This window comes from Oreochromis niloticus, linkage group LG4, assembly GCF_001858045.2.
Source record: "Oreochromis niloticus isolate F11D_XX linkage group LG4, O_niloticus_UMD_NMBU, whole genome shotgun sequence".
Classification (NCBI taxonomy): Eukaryota; Metazoa; Chordata; class Actinopteri; order Cichliformes; family Cichlidae; genus Oreochromis; species Oreochromis niloticus.
This window is the reverse complement of record NC_031969.2, coordinates 3,009,653-3,023,454: the sequence shown is the minus strand read 5'-3', so window position 1 is coordinate 3,023,454 and position 13,802 is coordinate 3,009,653. Positions and strand designations below refer to the sequence as shown.

The following is a 13,802-nucleotide window of genomic DNA, read 5'->3' as shown; positions in this document are numbered from 1 at the left end:
GTGGTAGTAAAATACATACCTAAAACCTAAAGGTTACCTAAAACTGATCCCATTCTGACTGACAAGCCACCTATTTAACAACAGAGGAAATGTTCATGTAAACTAGAAAGAAAGTGCTTGAGAGAAGTATGCTCTTAAAAAAGTCATGGACAGTTCCAGAGCAAAAGTCTTTGTCTATGGAAATAGATCCTAAGTGAACAAAAATTAAAAATAACAGGATTTCCAAGGAAGGTAAAAGGTCATCATAGTTTCTGTTTGTATTTGGGTGTACATTTGTGTGTGTGTGTGTGTGTGTGTGTGTGTGTGTGTGTGTGTGTGTAGATTTATCTCTCCTGTAGCTGCCTTTGAGATCGGGAGCATCTCCAAAACAATTTACAGCTGACACATTTATAGTCCTCCATCGTAAAATCACCAGATTGATCCCTCCACTCTCTCTCTATCATATACAGTGCTGTACGCTCCATTAAAAACTAAGCCTCAATATTTTAGGGTGTTTCAAGTGGGTGTATTTCTGGATGTCCCTGGCAGCCTGTACCTTAGGGACCTTTAAGGGATCCCAAAATATTTGAAGAGATGTAAAATTGTATGTGTTTTTAATGTGAGTATGGCTGAGAGCTATAAACACACACACATGCACAGGCACACGAATGTATTCTTTTACAATAACAAGCTACTATAGAATGTGATTAAATAAATAATAGCTAGAAGGAATTCACCGATATGGGCTCATAATAGTAAATGCCTGATACTTTTTTTGTAGTTCGTTTTAAAAGCTCACTGGTCCTTTCCTTTTTTTAAATCCTGGATTAAGGCAGTTTATTGTCTTGCAATTGACACTTGATTCTTGTAGATATTTTTGTAAATATTTCAGGTGCTCCAGTGTTAGATCCTGTCTTCCTTTGCAGGACTGAGGACTTTGGCTTATATTTTTAATTTAGAAATCATATGCTGCTGACCCTCCAGAATCTGTAACAGTTTTAAGCATTTTGTTGTCATATTTATGTCCGAATTTTAGCTGTTTGAAGATGGAAAAAGCTAAGATATTTTAGAACAACAAGTTTAAAGAGAAGAGAGGAAATGGATATGGACTGTTTAATTTCATTACAACAACTAAATAACAAACACTTAAACAAACAAAATAATCTGTTTGTATAGTGTTAGTGGGATGTGGCCACTGTTGTCAAAAGGTTTGCTGACTGGCAGTTTTGGACACCTGTCTGCTGGGTCTCTCTCTTATTTGGATTTCATGACCTCGTTAATGCATTTGGAACATAATATTATGTACCTTTGGTAGCATAACATTCAATTCAATTCAATCCAATTTTATTTATATAGCCCCAAATCACAACAACATGGTGATAATGTTTGTGCTTCACAAATGATGAGTAAAATTCTAGCATTTGATTTGTCTGCTACTTTTTAGCACATATGTAGGTCTGTATATTACACATGTACAGTTATACATGACGCTTACTAAACAGGATGGCTTGGCTTGGCAGATACTTAGTACCCATTATATTATGTAAACTGAAATTTTGATCTGAGCTTGTTTCATATGGCATTATTTAAATAAATAACACCATAGTTTCATAGGACTTCAACTTCTAGCGGGTGTTTTGTAAAACCAAGTTGCAGCATTATGCCCTGGTACCATCTCTAAACTGAAGTTCCATATAAACGGGCTGTGAAGTGGGAGTCCCAAGAAGACAACACCAGAAAAAAACTGAATTGTTTACAGATTTGAAGTCAAGGTTTGCAAGACAACATGGCCGATGGCTCTTTACCCAGGCAATCCGAAACAGACTTCATACAGCCAATGGTTATCATCATTGGAGGCAATGTCAATGGAGAGTTATTGATATGATTCTGCAACCAGCAACCAATCCTATATCTACATACTCTGGGACCCGACTCTATCTTCCAAGACAAAAACGCTCACCCCCACAGAGTAGTGTTTATCAGAGACTACCTTCAGATTTTGGCAGTGGAGGGGATGAAATGGGCTGACTGTAGTTCTGACCTCAAGCCCATTGAAAACTTGTGGTATCAGCTTGTTAGTGCCACACCCCGTGACAAACACAACCACATTAGCTGATTTGCGACACATGCTGGTTGCTTACGGTCAGAGAGCCAGAGATGAATAATAAATAATGATTAACTGCAGAGTTGCATATAAACACATAGTGAGTGAAAAAGAGACAATCTTAGGAAGCACCCATCAGCCTAGACCTAGTGCAGAGTAACTATGGGAGGATTCAGGGACACCTGATAAAGCCCTAACTATATGCTTTATCAACAAGGAAAGTTTTGAGAATAATCTGTCTGTCTTCCAAATCCAAACTGGGAGCTGGTTCCACAGAAGAGGGCCCTTGAAGCTGAAACCACATGTAAGCCTGCAATCTCAGAGTGAAGTGCTCTAATCAGATCATTCTCATTACCAACGCGTAACATACTGATGATTTGTCACATCCTGAGGCATGTCATAGTAACACAAAAGGTAGCCTTCGGTGTCCCTATGATACGCGCTGGATTGTGGATATAACCCAATAGAATGACACTCCCGGCGGTAACACACGTTCCAGCCGTGTATTCCAACCCTAACCCTAACTTTAATGCTAACCCTAACCCTAACCTTATCCTTATCCTTAACCTTAAACAAAACCTTAATCATATTAGATTTTTCCAAAGCAATTAATGATGAGAAAATAAAAGAAATTTAGATGTCTAGATTCATTCCAAATGGTTCTCATGTTTTTGAAAGCTTAACATACTGATGATTTGTCACATAGCGTGGGTATGTTACATTTTGGGATGAGAACGTGTTGGCTCTAATTGGGTGATACGGTACTATAAGGTCATTACGACAGTCCACCTGATTACTCAAGATCTTGTATGTGATAATAAAGATTTTAAATTTAATTGTGGATTTAAGAGAAGGCCAATAAAGAGAATATTATAGGAGAACTATGTTCCCTCTTTCTGGCCTGTAAATATTCTTGCTGCAGCATTTTGGATCAGCTGAAGGACTTCCTCATAATAATGAATTACAGTAGTCCACCCTGGAAGTAATAAATGCATGAACCAGTTTTTCAGCATCACTCTGAGACAGGATATTTATAATTTTAGAAATATTGTGTAAATGGAAAAAAAGCAGTCCTATATGCACACTGAAGAACGTATTCTTTTCAAAAATGACTCCAAGATTCCTCATAGTGTTACTGTAGGCCAAGGTAATGCCATCCAAAGTAAGCATCTGGTTAGACACATTTCTATGATTTTTAGTGCCGAGAACAAAAACTTCAGTTCTATCTGAACTTTAGAAGCAGCAAAGCACAAAAGAAAACCCAAATTGGTTTGTGTCATCTGGCTTCATGGATAGATAAAGTTGGACATCAGCTGCAGAGCAGTGACAATGCTAAACCTTCTACTGATACTGTCTAAGGGAAGCACGTATAACAGAACTGGTCCAAGTACAGAACCCTGTGGAACTCCATAAATAACCATAGTGCATTAAGAGGACTCTCTATTTATATGAGCAAATTGGAGTCTATTGGAAGATATGATTCAAACCACTGCAGTGCAGGACCCTTAATACCTGCAGCATGCTCTAATTGCTGTAATAAAATATTATGGTCAACAGTATAAAATGCTGCACTGAGGTCTAGGAAGACAATCACAGAGATGAGTCCCATGTCAGAGGCCATAAGAAGATCATTTGTATCCTTCACTGAAACTGCTTCTGTACTGCGATGAGCTCTGAAACCTGACTGAAACTCTTCAAATAAACCATTTCTCTGCAGAAGATTAGTTATCTTTGTCACAACTACTCTTTTTGAAATAAAAGGAAGTTTGGAGATTAACCTATAATTCGCTAAGACAGCTGGGTCAAGTGATGGCTTTTTAAGTAATGATTTAACTACTGCCAGCTTGAAGGCCTGTGGTACATAGCTGATTAATAGAGATCAACTGATCATATTTAACACTGAAGCATTAATTAATAATAGGACTTCTTATTCATTATCTTTTTGAGACTTTCTTGATTTTCTTCAGCTTTTATGCTGCTTTTGGATAAAAAATTTACCAAAGGACAGACACATGAAAAGGACGATGATACAGATATGGAAAGAAGCCATTCAAAGTTATAAGGGAAAAGAGGACAAGTAAAAATCTCAGGAGGTGAGGAGTTATATACTGTACATAGGAGGAGTGTGTCTGATAATGTCTGACCTCTGACCCTCTTAATCTACCCAGCTACGCACTCTCACAGATGCACATGCAGTAGACAGAGTGTGTGAGAAGAATGGAGACACTGGCGTCCTGCAGTCTAAGTCGGTTTCACTCTCTTTTACTCCTTCTATCACTCCATCAGTGTGCAGCTTAAGTTCACAGTGAGGTCACCTGCACAATGTCTTTAATTGCAGTGAAATGTGCAGTTCTATTGTATTATTTTGTGATCTTTGAAGTTTTATCTCATTATAAAGTATACTACCTATATTACAGTTATTTTGCAAGGTCAACTTCTGTTAATGTGAACAAGATCAATTATTCATTTTCAAACTAATCGGTCATAATAATCCATTTTAAAAATGTTTTAGGACGTTTTTATGTAATTAAAGTTTAACAATTTTAGACAAAGAGGTTTATAACACTGTTTTGAATTGATGTGATGACCCTGGAATAACTTGGGAATAGGAGACATTAAAAAACACCCCATTTAACAATCCAGTAATTAATGAAGTTGAAGTTGAATAATTAATGGACGTAAAACAGCTGAATAAGTAATGGTCAAGTATAAGTGCAATAAACTAGCAGATACATATAATCATGTATAGATGTTTCTAACTTAAGAGAAACAGCCAAACCGTTTTCATGTCAACCACATAGATCGTCACTGATTGGTTTGTAGAGTGTTTGATATTCTTTTTTAAACAAACCTAACCAAATTTAGACAATTGGGTGGCTCTGTTATGAGTAAACACTGGCTAGCTAACTTTGTTAGCTTTGTTAAATTAAAGCATTTGTTAGATTTGTAACTCTATCCATCCATTTTCTTCTATTCATCTGGTCGCAAGTGCAGCAGGCTAACCAGAGAAGCACAGACCTACCTCTCTCCAACAAGTCTTGTGTTTGGTATGGGGCCTCCTCCTCCATGACACTTTAAATGGTTAATGAACTGGTTCCTATATAGCGGTTTACTACACTACATGAGCACTTAAAGCCTTTAAAAAACATGGCTAATTCACCTGTTCATACTATCACTTTTTCCTATGCTTAAGTACCTTTTTCTAAGATTCACACAGATTCAAACTGGAATGAATGGGTCAGAGAGCAACTAAGAGTGAGTTGCCCAAGGATATTCGGCATGCAGCCTGGGATCAAACCACTAACCTTCTAAATAGCAGATGACCTACTCTACCTCCTGAGCTACAGTCATCCATGCCCAACTGGAACCCAAGAGGCCCCCAGGATGCACCTTTGTCAGATCTGAGCTCTTTTGAAATGACTGAACTCTTTATCCTCATCTCTAAAGTAGAGGCCAACAACCTTTCAGTGAAAACTCAATTTGGTTGTATCTGCAATCGTTCTTTCAGTAACTACCCAGAGCTCTTCACAACAACAGACTGGTGCAGTGTCCACATCACTGCAGTTCTGGTACCAATCCATCACTCATTCTCCATTCCCTGTACAACCATTGCCATGGTTGTACAGGGAATGAACGTTCATAGTAATGGGTAAGGCACCTTATATTTCCCAAGCAATCCCGCAGCACTTTGCTAAATGAGATGGTAATTTTAGTTACTTAAGTTAGACAAAAATGAGTTTTTATTTTAGTTAAACAAAAAATGGGTTTAAAATAAATATAATTACCAGAGAAACTGAAAAGCAGATGTCTTAGTGCAGAGATGTCAAATTTATTTTACGTTGTTTTTCTCCCTCATAAAGAAATGCAGCTATATTAAAAAAGGTATCTGCCAGCACGACTCTTTTGGCATAAATTCTAACAAATAAATGTGCATAATAATGTGAAAGGTTCTGGTAGCTCAATGCGAAGACTGTTCTGTAATTATAAAGTAGAAGACTTCAGTTCATTCAAAGAAAATAACAGTTTTGTGGACCCATTGTAAAAACATACATTTCTATAGTAAATAGAGGAAACTTTTCTGTCATTTAATTTTGTATCTATTACTTAACTACTTTGGTGTTGTAACGGCTATTGTGACTGCCTTTATCATTAGGAAAAACTGTAAAACTTACAAAAATATATTTAAAAGGACAAAATTTAAAAGTAGAACACAAAAGGAACAGCACCGATGTATAAGCCTATCTTAATTAAACAACAAACTTTTTTTGATTTTGAACAGATAATTATTAATTTAGATTTAATGATAGAATTGAAAGTAGCTAACCACGGTTCTATGATCAGGGTGCCGCAAGGGATATGAGGGCCCTTGAATAAAGATATCACTTTGCTAACTTTATTAGATTATATTTTTTTTTACATTGATTGGTACCTTACACAAAATACAAATACAAATTCAATATATGTTAACGTTTTGGAATGAAATAAAGTTAAATTCTCATTTCTAAAAAAAAATTAAAAAAAATTGCTGCTTAAACATTATTTATCATAATTTTTATAATTATGATAAATAATTATAAATTATTATGATATTGGGGGGGTGAAGTTGGGGGGAGAACAGAAGTAGAGGGAGAGAAAGACATAGAAAAAAACAGACCGAATTTGCAAAGAAGGAAAAAAACTGCAGAGAAACCACAGCAACAACCAACATATGACATATGACACAACATATGACTCTTTACTGTTTTCTAGGGCCCCTGTAAGTCATAGGCTGAGTAAAAGTGAGCACGTTAATAAAAAGCTTTGAACATTTTAATAAAATGATCAAGCAAATCATATAAGCTGATCTTTATGGGCCACTTCCTTGAATTTTTTGATCAACCCTCAAATTAGGTACCCGTAACTTAGAGTACTGTAGTCTAATACATCAGTCCTGCAATAAATAATCACAAATAAATAAGCTGTTTTTTCTTTAGCCTTTTAATATGACTGTGTGACGCTACACTAATGAACACTAATAAAAAGCTCATTACATATTCTGTCCCTATGGTTAGGGCTGGATTCACTGATGATGACTCTAATCTAACCCTTCCACTCTAATTCTAACCTTCTAACCCTACCTAACCTAGGGTTGGTTTTAGAAAGAGTGTTATCTTTTTTGTGTACCTTTTTTTATGTCCCGTGATTGCCCAGGGTTAGGATTAAGAGTAGAGGCACAGCATACTTCTGCCACACAGTTGGACAAACAGTGCTATCAGAAACATTGTAATACTATTACAATCTAAAATTTTAATATCATCTATGAGATGGGAAAACTGACCCAGACAATAGGTACACTAAAACTGAATGTATAGTACATGTATACATGCCCACACATATACATAAAGAATACACTTTGTAAAGAGACATAGTGAGGGTACTTAGTGTTTGGGTTCAATACTGACCCAATACACTGCTACCAGCCTGGCGTCACTCCGTAAGTGTGTGTGTGTTTGAGTGTGTGTGTGTGTCCACATAAATGTCTGGCGTCACTCAGGCAAGCCACTTGTCCAAAACACAATGTGTTTGTGTGATTGATTTAGATGGAGCCATGAAGGTAGAGACAGAGTTGTTGCATTTATATTCAAACTGCAAAATCAATGCAAAGTGGATTTGAATGAAAGGACTACACACTGCTTTCATCCAACATATGTGTGTGTGTGAGCACACGACGACAGACTGCTGTTGGCCATTATAGCTCCACCGTCTCAGTGGCGACCCTTAACGATGATGTTGTTGTTACCGTGGCTACAAATAAACTCATGCTACTCCATTTGCATTTGGAGCGAGAGAGAAACTGTGTAAGAAACAGATAGATGAATCAGTAACAGGGTTATAAGTTGAAAAAGGGATAGAAGATACAGTGACTTGTTTGTTTTTGTGGATTATGTTGTCTTTCTGTCTTTTTTTGCTGAAGTCTAATCGTAATTCTTATCCTTGTTTCTGAAAAAAAAAAACCCGAGTGATATAAATAGTTTGTGATGTGTATCAATTAATATGTAGTTTTTTCCCCCTTATTTTTATTTGTTTATTTGTTGGTTCCCTGAATGCCATGACTTGGGAGAAAAAAATTCCAAAAGCAACAAATCACAACATATTTTATTAGCATTAGATCAGCAGAGTTGGAGTTCTTTGATTTCTCTTTGTGATAGTTGGCTTCACTTGTCTTACTAAAGCAAAGAGACAAATTTCCATGGACAAATAGTAATGACTTTCTTTATCATTAACAGGTCTGTCTACATGAAAAAAAGTATGAAAAGCTGTAAGAGAAGGCAACTGGATGCACCTTTGTAATCTCTCACTTGGGTGACCTGTTGACCTGCTACTACTTTAGTAGTTGTGGACTACATGGTAGAAAAATGTGGTTACACTTCTGGAGATCTCCAGATCAGCAGATTAAGTGAACCTGAGGATGACTGGCAGGTTAACACATTAGCTGGAAATAGTCCTATTCCATTTGGAAAACTGACTAGGGCAACTCTGGATTCCATCCAACTAGCTATCAGTTTGAACCATTCTTTAAAAAAGACCCTGGACACATCAGTGGAACACAGAAATGTTTCCCAGAAACTTTGGGACCTCACAGAATACAGACAACAGGTGCACTGATGCTGTTATTTGTATGTAGATGTAGAAGATGCTGTCTCAAGGCATGCAACATCTACGTGGCTCATTACAGACAAAATTTACACCTGTTTCTTAGGGAAACCGAGGAAATGTGGAGAACTGATGAAAAGAGTAAAAAAGGAGAATCATCCTTGCCCAAAAGGAAACTAAATGCTGAAAAAAAAGTTACAATACACAGGACAAGGCTTAAATCAGCAGAGGACACAAGCTTAAATGCCCACAATTATTTATTCTTATAAGTTTGTTTCAAGTAAGTTTGAGAGAATACCTCTGCTCCGTGGCTGCTGGGTGACCTCTCGTTTGGGGCTCTCCTCAGCTCTTCCCAGGAGGGTGGCACGGTTGCCCCTTTGGTGGTTCTCCTTGGGTCCTCGTACTCTGGGGCCTCTGGATGTCTGGGGCCTGGATCTCCTCCATTCCTGCTTCATCCCCTGGGGGACGGGGCTATGGCTCCCCACACTCCCTACCAGATCGTTACATGGAGAAACCTTTTGAATATTATATTTGAATATAACATGTAATATTTAGTATCTACTGTTATCTACTGTTAGCTAGTTTACTGTGATGGTGTTGTATTTATTATGTTGCTCTTTTTATGTTTGTTTTCTCTTCTGTTTTTTTTTATTTCCATACAGGTGATCCAGGTGTTTTGTTTGTTTTTCTTTTTAATTCTTTTTTTCTCTCTTCCCCCCTTTCTCACCATCTCTTCTACCCTCTAATTTTCTTTCTCTCCCTCTCTTTCTTTCATTCTTTCTCCCTGTCCTATCCCCCAGTCATGTCTGTCCCGTCTGTAACAATCGAAAATCAAATCAAATAAATACATAATTATAATAAAGGTCAATCAAATGGGCCAATATGGCAAGGCCATGATGATCCACTTGGTAAAGTAAATCCGCTTGGCATCTTTCTTGGTCTTCAGACAACAATTCTGATGGCTAAAGATCCAAACGGGACAGGCAAAAAAAACAAAACAAAAAAAAGTTTGAGAGAATACAAATGAGCATAGGATGTAGTCCAACTCCAAGCCTCAATGAGAATATATGGTCTGCATTTACTTTCGTGTCACAGAGTTTGATGGAGAGATAGAAAAGAAAACAGTAGAGCTTTTGTTCTTAATGTGTACCTCCTTAGATATTTCCAGGTCAGTTTATTTAATCAGGAAGCTTCACAATGTCATGGTCCTGGGCCATGCTGGCCCAGCATTCTTAGTTTTCGTGTTTTGGGTTTTGTTCTTTATTTATGCCTTGGTTTCTAGGTTGCCCTGTTAAGATGTCCCTTATTTTGGTTACCCCCTGTGTGCTTCTCTGTGTATCTGTGAGCCCTCGTTTCCCCTCCTTGTGTTTCATTCCATGTCTCCCCAGCCCGCTATGCCTGTGCTTTCCCCGTGCTCTCCTGTCTCTCTCTCCTCCTGTCTGCACCTCTGTACTTCCTGTTTTGCTTTGACAGTCTCCCGTCAGTGTCGCGTTTCTCCTGCCATGTCTTGTTACGATTATCTGTGTCAGCTGTGTTCCCCGTGTGTCCCCACTTCCCTCGTTAACCCTCTGTGTATTTATGTGCATGTCTCTCTCAGTTCAGTGTCGCTTTGTCAATGTCTCCTCCCCGAACCTGTGTGTCTCTCCGTGTTCCCTCGGTCTTCTGTTAGCATTCCCAGTTTAGTTCTGTTTCGTTGTAAGGCCTGCAATAAAGCAGTGATTTTGAGTTCAGTTCCTGTCTCCGTGAGTTTTGCGTTTGGGTCCTCATCTGACCTCCACACAGCGAGTTCATGACACACAATCAAAAAAGAATTTTGAAATGTGTTCCCACTTTTTCACTGTTAGTCTGTTTCCATGGCTTATGTGTCTACAGAGCTCCTGCCCGAGGCAACACAGAACACAAGCAGATTACTGGGTGACATTTTCACTCAAGAAGACAGGCACTGATTAAAAAAGTGACTGGATAAGTAGGGAGCAGGCAGGTACTGTATCATATAAAACTCAAAAATTCATACACATAAACACACACCACAACAGTGGCTGCAGTAAAAGTGTACACTTAGTTGATCACACTTGGCATAATGTGCTTTTAAAAGGCAATAACAGCCACAATAATTACATCTATCTCGATCTTTCTCCATCTTGTTAAAAATCTCCTCTCTCTGCTTTCTTTCACACTCAAACAGGACACTTTGAATTTCTGCTGAGGCCATTAAAGGTTAGTGAGCACTCGCAGCTTCTGCTACATTTAAAAAGCAGTAATGTTAGCAGTAATTAGCTTCCAGCCTCCTGTCTGTCTCTACGGAATGACATGTCTTGCTAATTGTCTCCTTCACCTTTTTTGCTTAATGTGTTGATTTACTGTGGAAGTTATAAAAAAGGACATAAGTAGTTTTTAGTTCTCGTTTTAAAAAAACTGTAAAATCAACAATAATGACTTTTCCCCCCATCTTTGTCTCCAAGAATTCATGAGGGACTCTGTTTTAAAGATACTATCAAGCTGTAACAGATTAACTGGACCTTGTCTTTGTCCTCTGATTGTTTCTAGTTAATATTTTATTCTTATGGCATATTTTAGCTGAACATGGGCCCTTAAATAACCTAAAAAATGATAATAATCTGAATTTGTTTCAGGTTGATTAAAGTTTCCCTTTAGTAGTGTTTAAAAACTACAGAAGACATGAAGCTTTAGCCTAAATCTTGTACCTATGAACTGCATATTTAAGACAGTTTTACAACAAACATCAAAATCAGTATGGAGCAATTACTTTTTCAATTAACTTGCTGAGTTGACTGCTACTATTCAGATGAAAATGAGAGTTCTAAAGAGAGTTGCTTAATTCAGAACCTAAAATGGGGATTCTGACACTTTTATGACTGTGATGGTAATATGTTTTTTGCTAGGATGAAAATATTGAAAGGCTGGCTTACTAAAGCATTTAATCTGATGATTATTTAGCTAAAACACTCGTGTCATTACCTCACTCGCATTGTTGTTGCATTTCTCACACTCAGCCCAACCTGGATTCTTATTCTCTTAACATCCACCAGGATTTCGGGAAAGTTAATTTTGGGTTTTGACGTACCCAGATGGAAGAGTTTTTAGGGGGAAATTGCAAAATGTTCGCTTAATTTTTTTACTAGTTTTTTTTTTTTTAACAACTCTATGGCAAGTACCCTTGACCCCTACAATGTGGCCTTAAGTCTACATGTCTCACTAAAGAGAAGAGCCATTGCAAATCGACACAGATTTCTTAAATGTGATTGGCTTTGTCTGTCTTCTTTCAGGTTGACAATGTCCTCATCTGGATACCGTGAAGGCTAACTGAATGGTTTTTAATAAATCATAAATATTAAGCAGATAAACACTTGTATTGCTTCAGGGAGAACTAAACATGGCAAAGAAACAGATAGCAACTACAGCACATTCAGAAGCTCTACAAACCTCTTCAAATATCAACCTTTCTGTTAATTCTCTTCATCTTCTTCAGTTGAATTGGGACTTTAATCTTTCTCCAGATGTGTGTTTTTTAAAATTCAAGTTACTCAGTTTTATCTCATCTGACCAGTCTTCCTGTCACTTCACCTGAAAAAAAAACAAACAAACAAAAAGCACACAAATGAACACAAATGGTTAACGGACTGGTTCCTCTATAGCGCTTTTTTACTCTACTTGAGCAACTGGCCTCAGTCACCCCGTCACACAAGCACTTTTTTTTCTGTGTTTAAGTGCTTTCTATCTAACATTCACACACATTTACTCCAAGGGATTCATTGGAGAGCAATTTGGGGTTAGTATCTTGCTCGAGGATATTTGGCATGCACACGGGAGCAGCCAGGGATCCAACCACCAGCCTTCTGATTAGTAGTTGACCTGCTCTAGTTCTTAAGCTACAGCCCCCCTCGGTACTCATGTGGTGCTTTTCTACTCTGACTGAGCACCCAAAGTGCTCAACACTTATTTTTTAATGCTTCTTCATTTTCTTTGTTAAGCACATTGAGTTTTCATGTAATGAAATGTGCTATATAAGTACAATTTTTATTGCCATGATGTTGTCTCAACAGTGTTTTACCACTGGGATGGTAAACAGTGCCTTGGTTTCTTTCAGACCATAGACTGTAAATAAAAGATTTTGAAGGCTCACCATTAGTGTTTTGGTCACAGGTTTTTCAGTAATAGTATAGTTATCAGGGAAAATCATGCTATTTCAGGATAAGGCTGCAAAATAAAAGCTTTTAATCACAGAAATTCAAGTCAGCTATTCTCAGATTTAAATAAAGATAGTTTGAAAAATATTTCAATGTACTGAACTGGTCTTCTAATCAGTCTGTTCCATTCAGCTTTACCCTGTATGTGCTTACACTCATATATATGTATATATATATATATATATATATATATATCTGTCACAAATGGTGCAGGGACTCAAGCGCAGAGCGGGTAGTCAGTTCCAACACAGAGTTTATTTACAACACCAAGTGCAGAATATGTACAGTGGGGGAAATCCGGGTAGGAGAAGGGTCCCAGGGAAGATCCAGGGGAAAACGCTTGCGCACTCGTCCCCTCCTCTTACTCCAACTCACACACAACCACACAGCGGGGAGGTCACAGGTCCAGGGAGGAAAACTAACACACAGGGAAAAGGCAAGTTACTCCAAGTCACTAATCTCACACAAGCTAACGTCACAAGAGCTGAGAGGGTCACTAACGTGTTAAGCACAATCATCCAGCGATGAGAGGATCTGTGTCCCAGCCTCAAGTAGTGCTCCTGGTGATGACTGGTGATGACTGGTGATTGATGACAGGTGTGTGGGCCAAGGGCGGGAGCCCGCAGTGAGCTCCGCCCAGGCAGAGAGGGAGAGAGAGAGAGAGAACCAAAACAGAACATGTAGCCTTGTGGGGCCGGCCGGGCAGGCACGGAGACCATGACACTCTCTCTCTATATATGTTTGTGTTCTCAATTAAACTACCATAATAATGAAACAATTAAACAATTAAACAGAATGAGAGAGGAAAGAAGTTTAGTTGACTCACTTAAAAAAAATAAAGCAAACTTGTAAATATTTCTGAGTGTGTATGTTTATGG

General features: G+C 38.0%; 1 long non-coding RNA gene across 1 annotated transcript; it reads left to right on the top strand.

Moving 5' to 3' along the window:
• Positions 1 to 10,332: 10,332 nt before the first annotated feature.
• LOC109201815 (uncharacterized) lies at positions 10,333 to 12,074 on the top strand. Its single transcript, XR_002061744.2, has 4 exons — positions 10,333 to 10,458; positions 10,589 to 10,697; positions 10,902 to 10,933; positions 12,004 to 12,074. It is a non-coding gene; the product is annotated as an uncharacterized LOC109201815 (long non-coding RNA).
• The last annotated feature ends 1,728 nt before the right edge of the window (positions 12,075 to 13,802 follow it).